This window comes from Pteropus alecto, unplaced genomic scaffold, assembly GCF_000325575.1.
Source record: "Pteropus alecto unplaced genomic scaffold, ASM32557v1 scaffold146, whole genome shotgun sequence".
NCBI lineage: Eukaryota > Metazoa > Chordata > Mammalia > Chiroptera > Pteropodidae > Pteropus > Pteropus alecto.
The window spans coordinates 27,555,064-27,568,275 of NW_006442107.1; the positions used below are offsets into that span (position 1 = coordinate 27,555,064).

Below are 13,212 nucleotides of genomic sequence, written 5' to 3' on the forward strand. Positions count from 1 at the left end.
GGCTACTGAACACTCCCGTTCTCATTGCTCATTTGGAGCGTTGTTGCCTTTCGGGTGGTCTGATCTTTTAGGGCTTTGAATGTGAAATTCATGCTTCCTGACTTGTTAGAGACAGACCGAAGTGCTAAACAATGAGATAAATTCAGCGAACTGTGATAATAAGAAAATGTAATGACTAAAATCAACTTTTAAACACGAAGTTAAACTTTCAGAAACTGCTTCGGAAGCAGAGTCAGCAGTAGAGTTTCTTCAGGGAACGTAGGTAAGTGATTACAGCGGACTTGAGGTTCATGCTGCAGTCACCGTGGGCACTGACTGCTGGTTCTGCAGGTGTTGAGTGCCTGCGGTATATCAATAAAGAGAAGTGAGCCGATGTTCTCGGTTGCTGTTAGTGGTGGTGGTGAACTCTGCGGATCCCCAGGCCATCTTTCACCCAGAAATGAATATGCTGCTTTAATTCTTTACTTTTAGGAAAAAAAAGTCCTCGTCCTCATGTTGGTAATGTTAAGGTGTTACTAATGTTTCTTAGTATGAATAGCATGGTAGGCACTGTGTGCCACAGTTACAGTGCTCTATATACTGTTTTTTTAAAATCTAAAACTGACAAACTGACTGTTCAGATTACTTGCAGACTGTCTCCCAAATGTTTTGATTTATTATTAGTTACAAGACTTTTTTACTACTCAGAATTAACTGGTTCTGTCCTTAGTGAAGCAGTTTTTGGAACTTAAAAGTAGCAATGAACCACTTGACAAAATGATGCAACTGTGACTTCTCCTTATGAAGAATGATTTTCCTGGGAGGATCAAGAGAGGAACGTAGTAGTTTTCAACGTGATAGTAGTTCACATTGGAGGAAAAATAAATGATTAAAGTGAAATTCACCAATGAGTTTTCTTCTTTCTTTCCTGTCTTAAAGTGGTAATGGGTGCTGAAAAAAGTGGGGAGGGTTCAAACTAACCAAATTCCTAGTTTGAAAATACTGAAGAAGCAAACTTTTCTGGATATGTCAGGGCCCAGCTGCTATTTTTACTTTTTTCCACCTAAGAAAATATTAGAAGATTAGAGAATACGCCTAGAAGTTATTCTTTGCAATGTTAGCCTTTCAGGAGAGTATATTCTACTGTGCATTTGGTTAAAAGAAATTTGGTTAAGAGACCAATGGTTTAGGTGGAGCTTTCTCGAACTGGTCATTTAGATGAAAGGAAATTTGCTATGAGGTTTCTCACCTTTTTCCTAACTTTTCCATACAGTGTCTGCTGAATGTGTGGGCCTAATTCAGTGATCTTTTATAGAGATTAGCTCATAGTCCATTATAAAACAAGGTTCTAGAGGTTTCCCTCTTGCTTCAAGTTGTTTCTAACATCTCAACAGGGTTGCTGTTAAAGGATCTTGAGACACTGGCCTAAAATTTTTCTAAACTTTTGTGGTGAAAATGCTACTCGTTTTTCTGCTAACTGAGACTTTTCCACAAATCTTGAAAATGGAGCCCAAAAGCTGTGGCAGTGATTGCGACAGAACTCAGGGTGGGGTGAGTTTTGCAATCCAGTCCTTCACCGGGAGATCTTTTCACTATTAAAATGTTCCTCTGGCTCGGTTGGTTTCAACCCAGAGAGCTCTGACATGCTGGTGGAATGAGTGCCTCGGGCAGGGAGGCATAGGAGAGTTTTTTCTGAGTGTTGTGAACATTCCAGAATTTCGAATCTGGCCGGCTGTCCTGACAGTGTTCAGGCCTGGGTTGTGTGTCAGGTGGCCTGCATCTTCAATAACTTTCAGCTGGGGCAGCAACTTTGCAGGACAACGATGCCAAGTCAGGGCCTTGGAGTGGTCATGGTAAGTGATGCCTTTTCCCATCCCAACACATTGCATCATCTTCTGGCCATTCTCAAAATAACTGGAAGTCATTCTGTTTTCTCATTTTAAAAAACATCTAGAAGGATATAACACAGATCTCTGCTCATGGATGGTGCAGGAGGGAAAGCAGAAATACTATTAATGGCTCATTTCCTGAACCAAATATCAAGGCATCCTCTAAACATTTTTTTTGTTAGAAGCGTCACTGGGAAAATAATCCATGAGTAGACTGTCAGATTTTCAAAATGCCAATTTATGTCTTTGATATTTTGTGTTACTTTACACAAAATGGCAATTTGAAGGTGGTTATTTAAAAAAAATTCTGTTTTGATTATCTTCCTTCATCATTGATCTATACCTTTAAAAGTACAAAAATAAATATAGGCCTGAATTCCCAAGAGAAAAAATAATTGGTTGTGTGTCTGAAGAATAATCTGATAATTTTAAAAAAAATACCCTTTAGTTAAATCCTCATTTTGAAACAAAAAAACTCAGTAATGCTGGTTTTGCTTAACTGAGATATGTTATAGGATAGTGAAAACAAGACTTTCTAGCACTCTGCTTTCGCAGTCCTAATGCAGAAATATATAGTTTTTTTTTTTAAAACAGCTTTACGGAGATGTAATTTATATAAACTGTATATATTTTAGTTGTGTAATTTAATATTTTGACATGTATATATAGAGCCATGAAACCAACACCACAATCAGGATATTGAACATTCTATCACTCAGAAGTTTCCTCATACTTCTTTATAATTCTTCCCTCTAGTTTTTTCCCACACACCCCTCAAGCTGATCTACTTTCCATCTTTGTAGATGATTTTTCAGTTTCTAGAGTTTTATGTAAACAAAGTCATACAGGATGTACTCTTCTATGTTAGACTTTTTTCATTCAGCATAATTGTTTTGAGATACATCCATTTTGTGCTATGTATCGATAGTTGATTACTTTTTATTGACTAGTATTCCTTCATATGTGTAAGCCACTATTTGTATATAGTAGTTATTTTGTAGCTGAGGACTTACTTATGGTGCAATACAGTGTAGAAAATCATTTATCTTGAAAGTAAGTTTACCTCTCTGATTTTTCTAAAGACCAATAGAGATGGTAAATACATAAAATGTAGAACACTAAATAAAACCAATATGGAGTAAAAACCAATTTCTTTTTTCACATTTATAGCCCTGGAAAATGTTAGATTAAGGCTACATAATTAGCATAAACCATTTTGAATTGGCAGAAAACTCAATGTGTTAAAGACATTATTTGAAGGCTATTGGTTACTCAGTTTCATTAAACAAATATTTTTGTGCAGGGCCTGTGTCTGGCCCAGGACGAGGTCCCATGGGGACACAGCAAGGAACCCGACCTCTCTCTTGCCCTCAAAAGTTCATGTCCAGTGGGTAAAATGAGACAAACAGAAACCATTACAAATAAAAGGTAGAAATGAGAATTGCAATAAGATAAGTACAAATAGCAGATGGTATTCAGAGGTAGAAGAAAGTGTTTCCAGCCAGGAGGAATGTGAGAACCTGTTTGTGGGTGGTGAAATCTTAGAAGGGCTTGGAAGGAAGATTTTTGTTAAATATATGCAAACGTAAGAGAACCCCAGCCTAAGCCAAGAAAGAGCATGAGGAAGGGCCTAGAGGTGGGACATCAACAAGGAAGAGTAAATCGAGGTGTCAACACGGCTAGTTTCTTCTGAGGGCTGTGAGGGAAAGATCTGTTCCATGCCTCTCTCCTTGGCATGTAGATGGCTGCCTTCCTTGTCTCTTCACGTCTTCTATGTGCTTCCCTGTCCAATCTTCCTCTTTATATTAGGATACCAGTCATACTGGAATAGAGCCCATCCCAATGACCTCATTTTAGCTTGATTACTTCTGTAAGACCCTATCTCCAAACAGGGTCACATTTTGAGGTACTGGGGGTAAGGACTCCAACATATCTATGGGGAAAGAGATGCAGTGCAACCCAGAACAACCAAGGTTGAGAGTTTGGGCTTTATCATTTAGGCAAAGGGAAGTCATGGGAGGTTTCTGACCTGGGGCCCCATCAGAGGTATGCTTTCAGGTGTTTGTCTGGCAATGTGTACAAAATAGGTTTGCAAGGGGAGAGAACGGGGTGGGCCTGAGGTGGGTAAAAGGGGCCTTGTTGGGAGACTGACCACAGTCCATGCCGGACCTCAGTAGGTGTGCTGGGAGAAGCAGACCAGGCTGCGGAGAAGGTGAAAAGCAGCAACCCATTTTGAATGGCCAGGTAACTGTCTCTGAGCTTCACGTACCACAGCACTGCACAGGTTCTGAGGATATGTAGAGATCTGTCACAGCGATCTGTGTGGTCTGTTGTCAAGAGTATTGATAAAAAAGACCGTGCAATTTGAAGGAAGGCAAATTAGTTCACGGACTGTCGTTTGGAGAGTATAGCAGGATTGCTTTTATCCATGGGACAATCAGGATCTCATTATTCATTACCTTCAGTGATCAGAAACCAACTATAAACCAACTATAATCTTTCATATGGGCAATTGAGTCCATTATTACAGAAGGAACACATATTTTTAGTCAATGCAAATTTTTTGCCATGTATATTCACTGTTTATAAGTTTCATTTATATAAAGTTTAAGTTTCACAGTTTTCACAGCTTTCTCTAATTTTGTTTTTCCAATCTTTGGGAGGTAGAAGAGGGGCAAATGTTATAAATCCAAAAATTTTTTTTGAGGAAACAGGATTAGAGAAATTTTGGAGTCTTATCTGATATAATTGGTCTTTGGCTAAGTTGGGACTAGAATGGTCACTGTTGTAGTGGACAAAGAATTGGATGTTATTCTCCATACAGTCTCCACATAAGCATGACCATTTCCTATTGGATACTGTTGGCTTAAGGAAAGCCATAGTGTGGTGCCTGGGTACCACCTGGTCAGTAACCAAAGGATGTTTGCTGAATGAATGAAAAAAAGAGCATATGAGTTGTTTATTTTTCTATTGAGGCTTTTTTTTTTTAAAGAACAGTTTAAGGTTCACAGCAAATTTGAGGGGAAAGTGTAGAGATTTCCCACATACCTCCTGCCTCTACACATGCACAGCCTCCCCCATTATCAATATCTCCCTCCAGAGTGGTGCATTTGTTATAACTGATGAACACATCATAATCACCCCAAATCCATAGTTTACATTACGATTCACTTTTGGGAGAGCATGTGTGTTTAACTTGTCATTCTTCCCGTTGTTAAGAATCATGTGCTGAGTTCAGTTTTCAGTTTTCAGTCACGGAGACCATAAGTTTGAACAACTGTCCATGGTTTATGTTTTTAAAATGGAAATTGTGACATACATATATAGTCTTTGAAAAAATTGTTAATACTAAATGAAAATGAAGTGGTTTGCAGCTAAAAGAGGGATTTTGGATATGGTGGATTCCAGTTGAAGCAACCAAAGTAATGATGTAATTTAGATTCCTGAACTATCTTGGTGTAACCTTTAAACTTTTTTTTTTTTTTTTTTTTGCCAAGACGTAAGTGTACATTGACTCTCTATGATGTGAGTCAGCTTTATTTTGTAAAGGTTCAAGTGACACAACTGTAAAGAATGGTTTAGTGTTATTGGGAGGACACAGTGACCAAAAATAGAATCGCATTTTGAGAAAGTTAAATACTAAAAATATAGTGAATTATTTTAAAGATTAATTTTGTGGCTTCTTTGAAAATACCGTACTTGCTTATGTATTTTATTTGGAAAAAACTGAAGGCAATTTTAGTGAAGTCTTTGAGTAGTGGGCCAGTTTACGCTCCAGCTTGTTAGGAGGTTGGGAACCACTACTTACACCACAGATTTAGATATTTTATTTATTTAAATAAAATAACAAAATAATGCAACCCATGTAATTTTTCTTAAAAAATAAGCGCAATTTTAAAGAAATGGAAAGCAAGCTGTATATATTTTTAGCTTGTTAATAGATGTCGGTTTGGCCCCTCTTCATATCAAAGTCTATATATTTGTCTCCACGCCTTGCAATTATCCAATTTAGTAATGAATTTGTCCTTTATTCAAGGGAAAGCAATCCATGGGTCAGGGGAGTTAGTACAGGACCTCACAGGAGCAGAGCATGCTTCCCTAGGGATTTGGACATGTTGACCTTAAACAGATAGTCAGATATTTCTCCTGCAAAATGGGTTTATTCTGGAACAACAAAGAATTGCAATTCGGGACATGTGGTATAAAGGCGAACCACCTCAGGTTCAGAGAATCAAAGGAGAGTAATGCTCTTTTAGGGACTTTGGAGAGGCTATTGTAAACAAAGAGTCCATGGAAGGAAACTGAGTTTGAAGTACAATGACTTCTCGTTGGCTGAGTTATGGTGGTCTCCCATTAACTGAGCTGTCACGGGGCCAGGAGGACTCTTTTCTTCCTCCTGCTGCGGTAGTAAAGTAATATCACCTCCTGTTGGAGATGCAAGGTATGTCTCTTCCTGTGGGGTCAGTCATGTCCATTGGGTGACACATGTGAGTTTTCTAGCCTCCCAACTCCATTTTAAATGAGATTTCTGTTTATTTTCATAGGCAGAAGTGAGTTTTATAGAGCGTTAGAAGAGGCAGTGCAGAAACGACATGATTGGCTGGGGTTCCATATCTGACCTCATTTAGAAAAATCAAGGAACAAGGAAATACATGTAGAGCTTAGAGTTGGCTTGGCATTTGGGGATTGGCTGACTGGATATACGGTGTTTCTGGTCAAGCGGAGCTTTTGCAGGAATACACAAGTTTGATTTGCTGATGTGATACCTCTGGCAGCAGCAGCTCCTTCTTGGGCCTAGACATTTCTCTTAACACCTCTCAATTTACAGGAACTATGGACCCCCACAAGCTTTCCTCTAGTCTGGGAAAATTCCTAAGGTATACTGTCCCATAGCCCCTTCATACCTGGGTACCATGGGGTTGACCAAGGTAAAGAATACGATACCTCCAAGTTCCCTAAGAAGAATCCAGTCCCACAAGCTTGCATCAGCAGTGAGGACTGTACTGAAGATTGTAGCAACATGGATGGCTTTAAGGACTTTGCAGATATCACTAACCTTAAAAGTCCATTGGACACCCCAAGTGTTCTTAAAGTTCCCCACCGCCACCCCATGGCCTACTCCTCCATTATCCGCCCCCCTCCGCCCATTGAAAAGCAAATAAGCAAACAACTTCATTTTGTCTTCCTAAGTAGCTCTCTCCCCCATTCCTACTTGTGTGAACTTTAAGGGTGTGGGTTGGGGTGGGGTGGAGTGTGGCAGCATCTTCCAAAGAAAAACCACTCTCCTTCTAAGTAGAGTGCAGGTGACTGAGACGTGTCCACCTCACTGTGTTAAGTGTGGATTTAAAAAACAGTAATATGGGGTTAGCATGGATAACGTGGGGAATAGGTAACTATGCTGCAACATTTTGGTCCTTTTCCCCCCACTGAGGTCATAAATTAGAAAAGAAATACAAGTGTTTCTTTGTTTTCAATTCCCAGATTATTTTTTTTAACTGAGAGTGAATTGGCCCGAAGGAAGAAAATGTTTTTATATCTGCAGAGAAACTCATATTGTCTCTGGGTCATCTGAGTTTCTAAGTGACTTTCAGCAAGTTACAGGTGTGGTCTGTGTAAGAGCTTGCCAACTTCCATGGTCTTTACCCAAAAGTCGGAAATAAATACAGATGGAAAGTCATAGCCAATTCTCTTTTAGCATCAGAAAGCAATATTGAGAACGTTAGATGGGCTCTGCAAGTTGAAGAGTGGCTGGAGGATGCGGAGTTGAGGAAGAGGAGAAAGCCAGGAGTGATCGACATCCTTAAGAGGGAGATGTGGTTGTTGCAAATCAAGTCAAGAGAAACACAGGAAAAAAGGCTTTTGAAATTATTGTGACTTTACAGGAGAATTTGAGGAAATAATTTTTCCTCTTAAAAAAAGAGGAAATAATCAAACTAGAGTTATTCAGTAGCTCTGAAAGGAAAGATTTGGATCCCCAAACCACGGATAATCATATTTGTGGTGAGCATCATGTGAAAGGCTGAGGCCAGCAGATGTTCTCATGGCCTGCACTTTGGGAGCATTGAGCATGAGTCCATGGGGAGTGACGGGAGGAGAGCCTTCTGTGACTCTGACTCCAGGAATGAGGCAGCAAACATGGTGTAAGTTTGAGGAATGCAATAGTATAGAATTTATTTGGGGAAAACAGCCTGCAGCAGCGATGGCCTTTCCCAAAAGAATTCTTTGAGAGAATGTGATTCTTCATTAATCATGGATTTTTCAGCCTTGCAGAAATCCCTCACAGTTAGCTGGGGCTCTGGGGGACGCCCCACACCTTGGGCCCTCCTCCCCACTGCCACGGCACAGGCTTGAGTTTTGTAATGTATCTCACAAAGGGAGGCAGTTAAATCTTAAGAATGTAGACTCATTGGAACTCATGCATAAGCTGTATTTCATGATCTGGACGTGCCCTGCACTTGGGGATGATGTCATTTTTAGCAATGCAAGTTTGTCAGAAGGAGGATACTGACTGCTCTTAAAATAAGTCTAAGTGACAGCTTCAGTGCTGCCCCGTTGTACTGAGCCTTGCAGCTGAGCCACTGCGGTTTTCTTCAAACTGTGGTTTTCTTCAAACACCTTTCTCTGGGACTGTAGAGTTGCTCTGCCCTCTGGGTTAAGTGGGGTGCTAAATTGTGGAGAATGGTGGGGAAAACTTCTATTTATTACATCGTGTGATCAGGGCAAACTACTGAGAAGTGAAGAAGATTTTAGGTTTTGAATTCTAACTTACCACCCTAAGTACATAAGGAGAATTATTTCAAGAGGAAACGGAAAAATAAGCAGCTTACAATTGTGGTTTCTCCAGCAAATATCTCCTTTGTACTGGGAAACAGACAGTCTTTTATATATACATTTTCATTTTGAACACATTGCTTTGATACAGGATCTGTCATTTAAAAATGTGTACAAAGCTCTATTGTGATCTGATTTTAATCAGGGCTCATCAATCCGATTTTTAGAGTCATTGGATACATTTTGTAGTTCAGAAATATATTCGCCCAAGCATCCTTGACCTAGGTAAGCAGTCAGTTTTCTAGGCCCACAGTGCTCTTTACCAGAGGGAATCACTTTTTCTTTCTGGCTTCCTTTTCCTTCTTCACGGTTCCATTCCAGTCAGTACTGTGCAGAACCACACATGTGGAATGAAGCAAGAAGAGTTGGCTCCAGGTTTTTGGGGCAAGCAAGGAGAGTTTACTAGAAAGTCTGTTTTGGGGAGAAATCCCGGTCAAGCGAGTGTCCCCAGTGGGGCACTGGGCTTTCGATTTGTGCAATTTTAGTGCCTGTGTTAAAATTAAGGTAAATACTAAATGCCAGGAAATGATCCTTACCTCATGGAACAGCTGCCTAGATGATCCTCTGCCAGCGATGTGTGGTTATTTTGCAGAGAAATGTTCTACTTGTACTTCTGGGGAAGTGGGAGGAGATGGACGGATGGATGTGAGATAGAAATCCAGAGATGAACAGATGTGTGCCCGTTGCGTTCCCTTGACAATCTCGTGACTCTCTCAGCCCTGTCCAGTGGAATTTTCTGCGATGATTGAGATGTTCAAGCCTTATGTGGCTGTTGAGCACTTGAAATGTGGCTAGTGTGACTGAGGGACTAAATACTTAACTCTATTTAATTTTAGTTAGTTTTAGTGTAAATAGCCACATGTGGATAATGGCTACTTTATAGGACAGCGCAGCAATAGGTCACCTGGTGTGTGATTCTTATCCAATTCATCATGACCAGAGAACTCTGGAGTTTTGTTTGGTTCTGAGAATAGTCAGAAACTCACATCTGCCTGGGGTTACACCTGAGGATAACTCTGGGCCTTTTAATATGGACATTGGACTCCCTAAAACCTTGTCAAAAGTAGACCTAGTATCATTATTAATTATTGTTTGATTAATCAATTGTCGATTGATTAATAATTGTTTATCGAGCACTTACAATAGGACAGACACTGTGTTAAAAAGTGGGCAAGTAGAGAATAAAACCTGCAGGCATTCTCACCCTAATAGTTCTGCAGGGAAGATGAACACTGAACAAGCAAATGCGGGTGTGAGCTGAGCATGTTTAGGAAAGAGGTCTCGCCTTGAATCAGTAGGAAGGAGTCTTTGTGGGCTGATGTCACATGGAGGTAGTCATTTTGTCATCCTGTTCAACAGGGTCACTTACGGTCATGTGGTCCCTGAATTCTGGTTCAACTTTCTCAATCCTTTTTTTGCCACCTTCCTTCTCTTTAGAATTTCCTTGGGCTGATCTGGTGTCTTTAACACAGAGGCTGAACTGATAAAAATGGTGAACACTTGTTTCATTCCAAAAAAGACTTTGGAAAGAGTTGGGGAATGTGGGTATGGTTGAGGCAGGGTCGGGACAGGCTCAGATGGTGGAGCAGCTCATTGCCACAGCCCCCAGGCGCCCCAGGGTGTCCGAGGCAGCTGTGGACTGGGCTCCACAAGGAACAGGAGCTGTTACAGTCCCCACCAAGACTAGAATGAGGGCCAAGGCTGCAGTCCAAGTCAGCCCCCCAGCTCTCCCAGCTCCGCCTGAGTCAGCCCCCCAGCTCTCCCAGCTCCGCCTGACTGCCCCTTTGGCTGTTGTTCCCTGGGTTTGGTGGCCCCCAGCTGGGTGCAGTGAGTTAATTGATTCAGTAGGTATTTATTGAGGACCTCTGTATGTTCACAGCCCAGGGGCCCCCAGTAACACCTGGGCTGATTTGGTTCCATTCACTTCCCTGCCTGATGGTGCAGCCCTGGCTGCTTCCAAGGTGGCAGCTCCCAGGGCGTTGGGTTCCCTGGGTCTGGGGCTATAATTCTCAACTCTGGCCAAGCTTGACAGTTACTTGGGGAGTTTTTGAAAAGTACAGATGCGTAGGTATCCCGTCCCTAAACCAATTAAAGTTAGAATTTTGGGGGAGGTGGGGTAAAGGCCTAGACATTTTTGTAAAGCTCCCTGGCCAGGATGTTTTCCTGTGTACTGGCTAGTGTGGGGTGGGGGGGTAAAGGCCTAGGCATTTTTGTAAAGCTCCTGGCCAGGATGTTTTCCTGTGTACTGGCTAGTGGGGGCAGGGGTCTGGAAACCTTTTTGGGTTCCTCCCCATCCTCTGGGAACCCTCCCAGCTGGCTACTATGGAAGCAGAAAGCTCATTTCTGAGGGGGAAATCCCAGTAGGACTCTGGGGCTGGACAACCCCTAGCTCCTCCCCTTACATCCCCCAGATTGAAGCCTAAGGACCCATGGCTGCTTCTGGGATCTGTGTCATCATGCACAGAGAAGAGGGAATGAGAATGTTCCCACGATTAGAGGTGGCCACCTGATCATTTCCAGCTGTCACCAGGAAGGCCTCTTCCACACACTGGACCTGAAAACTTAGAGATGCTGTCAACCTGAACTCCATTGCCTGAAACCAGAAACCCTAACAGCAAGACGCTTAGGGGAAGGGCGAGAGCGGGGAATGTGTGTGAGGGTGGAGAGGAAGGCGAGAACTCCAGGGAGCTTTCCTAAGTTATGAGCTGGCTCCGAAATATAACTGGCTTTAAAGAAAAGAATGAAGTGTGTTGGAAAAGCAAGAACTTTCTTACAACCAGATCAGCAGTGAGGGGTGAAGCCCCCCCGGGTAGGGCGAAATGGCCTCTTCCCAGGTCATCCGAGCCTGGTTTTGCTCTCTCAGTCCCGGCTCAGCCATGTCTGAGGGTTTAATATGGGCTGTCATCTGCTGGCACATGAACAAAACCCAAGAGCAAACACATTTTTACATTCGATGTTAAATGCTCAGAGGAACCAAGTTTTTCTGAGATTACACATTTTTCCAGCTTTATGCTGTACTTGAGCATGCAAAACAATGAAGTGGAGTTTTTCTTTCTCTTTTACAGTTTCTAGGACTACACAAAGGATTCTTTTGGTAGATGGCTGGTAAGGGGCCGAGGGCTTGTGTGTACCTGGATTGAATTAGATGCTCAGGTGAATGTTTGCTGAATGGGGACGGTGGCTACTTTCTTACTCAGATGTCCGTCTAGAACATATCTGGATGGGTGAGGCTATTTCAAATTTAGGGCAAGCGCCCGAGAGACTCGCTGCTTCTGCATGCTGGAAGGCTGTGTGAGGTAAGGGGGAGACCACTTGGGTTTAAATCCAAGCCCTGCCCTTCCTGGCCTTTGGAACTTGGACAAGTCACTTAGCAGCCATGAAACTCTTATTTTCTCATTTGTGAAAGGAGGAAGATCTGCATGGCGGGGCCTGGTGGGGGAAGTGGTAGGAATGAGAGAGAATGAGGCGCCTGGGATAGAGGTCTTACCCTCCTCCTTATCCCTCACTTCTTGAGTAGCTTTTCTTTTCTGTTAATTGGGCTTTCTCTTCATTTCTTCTTGAAAAAGACTCCTACCGGACCTTCTCAAAATTGATATATGCCTAGGCCCCACCGCAGACTAAATCAGAACCTGTGAGGGTGAGACCCAGGCATTGGCAGTTTTTCACAGTTCCCTGGTGATTCTGATTCACGGCCAAGGTGAGGACCACTGGCTTAAAGGCAAAATGAAGCAGGGACAGCGAAAGGTGTTGGGACCCTAACACTTGGGGCAGCGCTGTCAGCGGGGATCCCTTGGAGTTCTGAAGGGACACCTGTCCTGTCCTGGTAGCAGAGTAGATTCTTACATTTGAGGTTTTAGATGACATAGTTTTGACCCTCGTGGAAGATGCCAAAGGTTCATTACATGTAGTAATCTGTAATTTTCTCAGGAACCTAAATTTGAAATCCACCTGCCACAAGGCTGGTGCCGGAGGGGAAGTTGTTTGGCCGGTGCACGGGCTGCAGGCCACCTGGCAGCTGGTCCGCCTGAACCCCGCCACACCCCAGCAGCATACAGCAACCCTGGGGAGGTGATATAAAGCCTCTTTCTTTCTGGAAACTGGCCTGCCAAAAGACAACCAGCTGCTAGTGCTGGCGTTCAAAATGAAAAGGGATGAGGTTTAGGAGACTCATAGTTCTGAGCCAGAAATAGAAGTTGGGTTAAATTAAGGAACCTGCTTGAATCTGAGCTGTGAGGCAGGGCACCAGGGTGCTGCACATCTGGAGCCATCCCTCTGAGTGCCCAGGAGCTGCTGGATAGTCACTGTCTATTCTAGGCCCAAGCCCAGTCGTAGGTCTGGAGGACTTTATAGCTTGTCAGAAAGGTCTCTATGTGATGTGTAAATGCATAAGGGAATGTGTGCTTTTAAAGGGAAATTTTGAATGGTCCAATTCTGCTAATTAGCTGTATGAATAGGGCATCTTTAAAGAGATCTGAACACAAATAGCTGTCTTCGAAGGCTCCCAGCCTGCTAC

The 13,212-nt window shown here is 42.5% G+C and overlaps 1 protein-coding gene across 3 annotated transcripts in view; it reads left to right on the plus strand.

The window, feature by feature from the left end:
- EMILIN2 (elastin microfibril interfacer 2) overlaps positions 1-13,212 on the plus strand; it is a 49,840-nt gene that overhangs the window by 11,046 nt on the left and 25,582 nt on the right. The gene's annotated exons all lie outside the window — the stretch shown is intronic.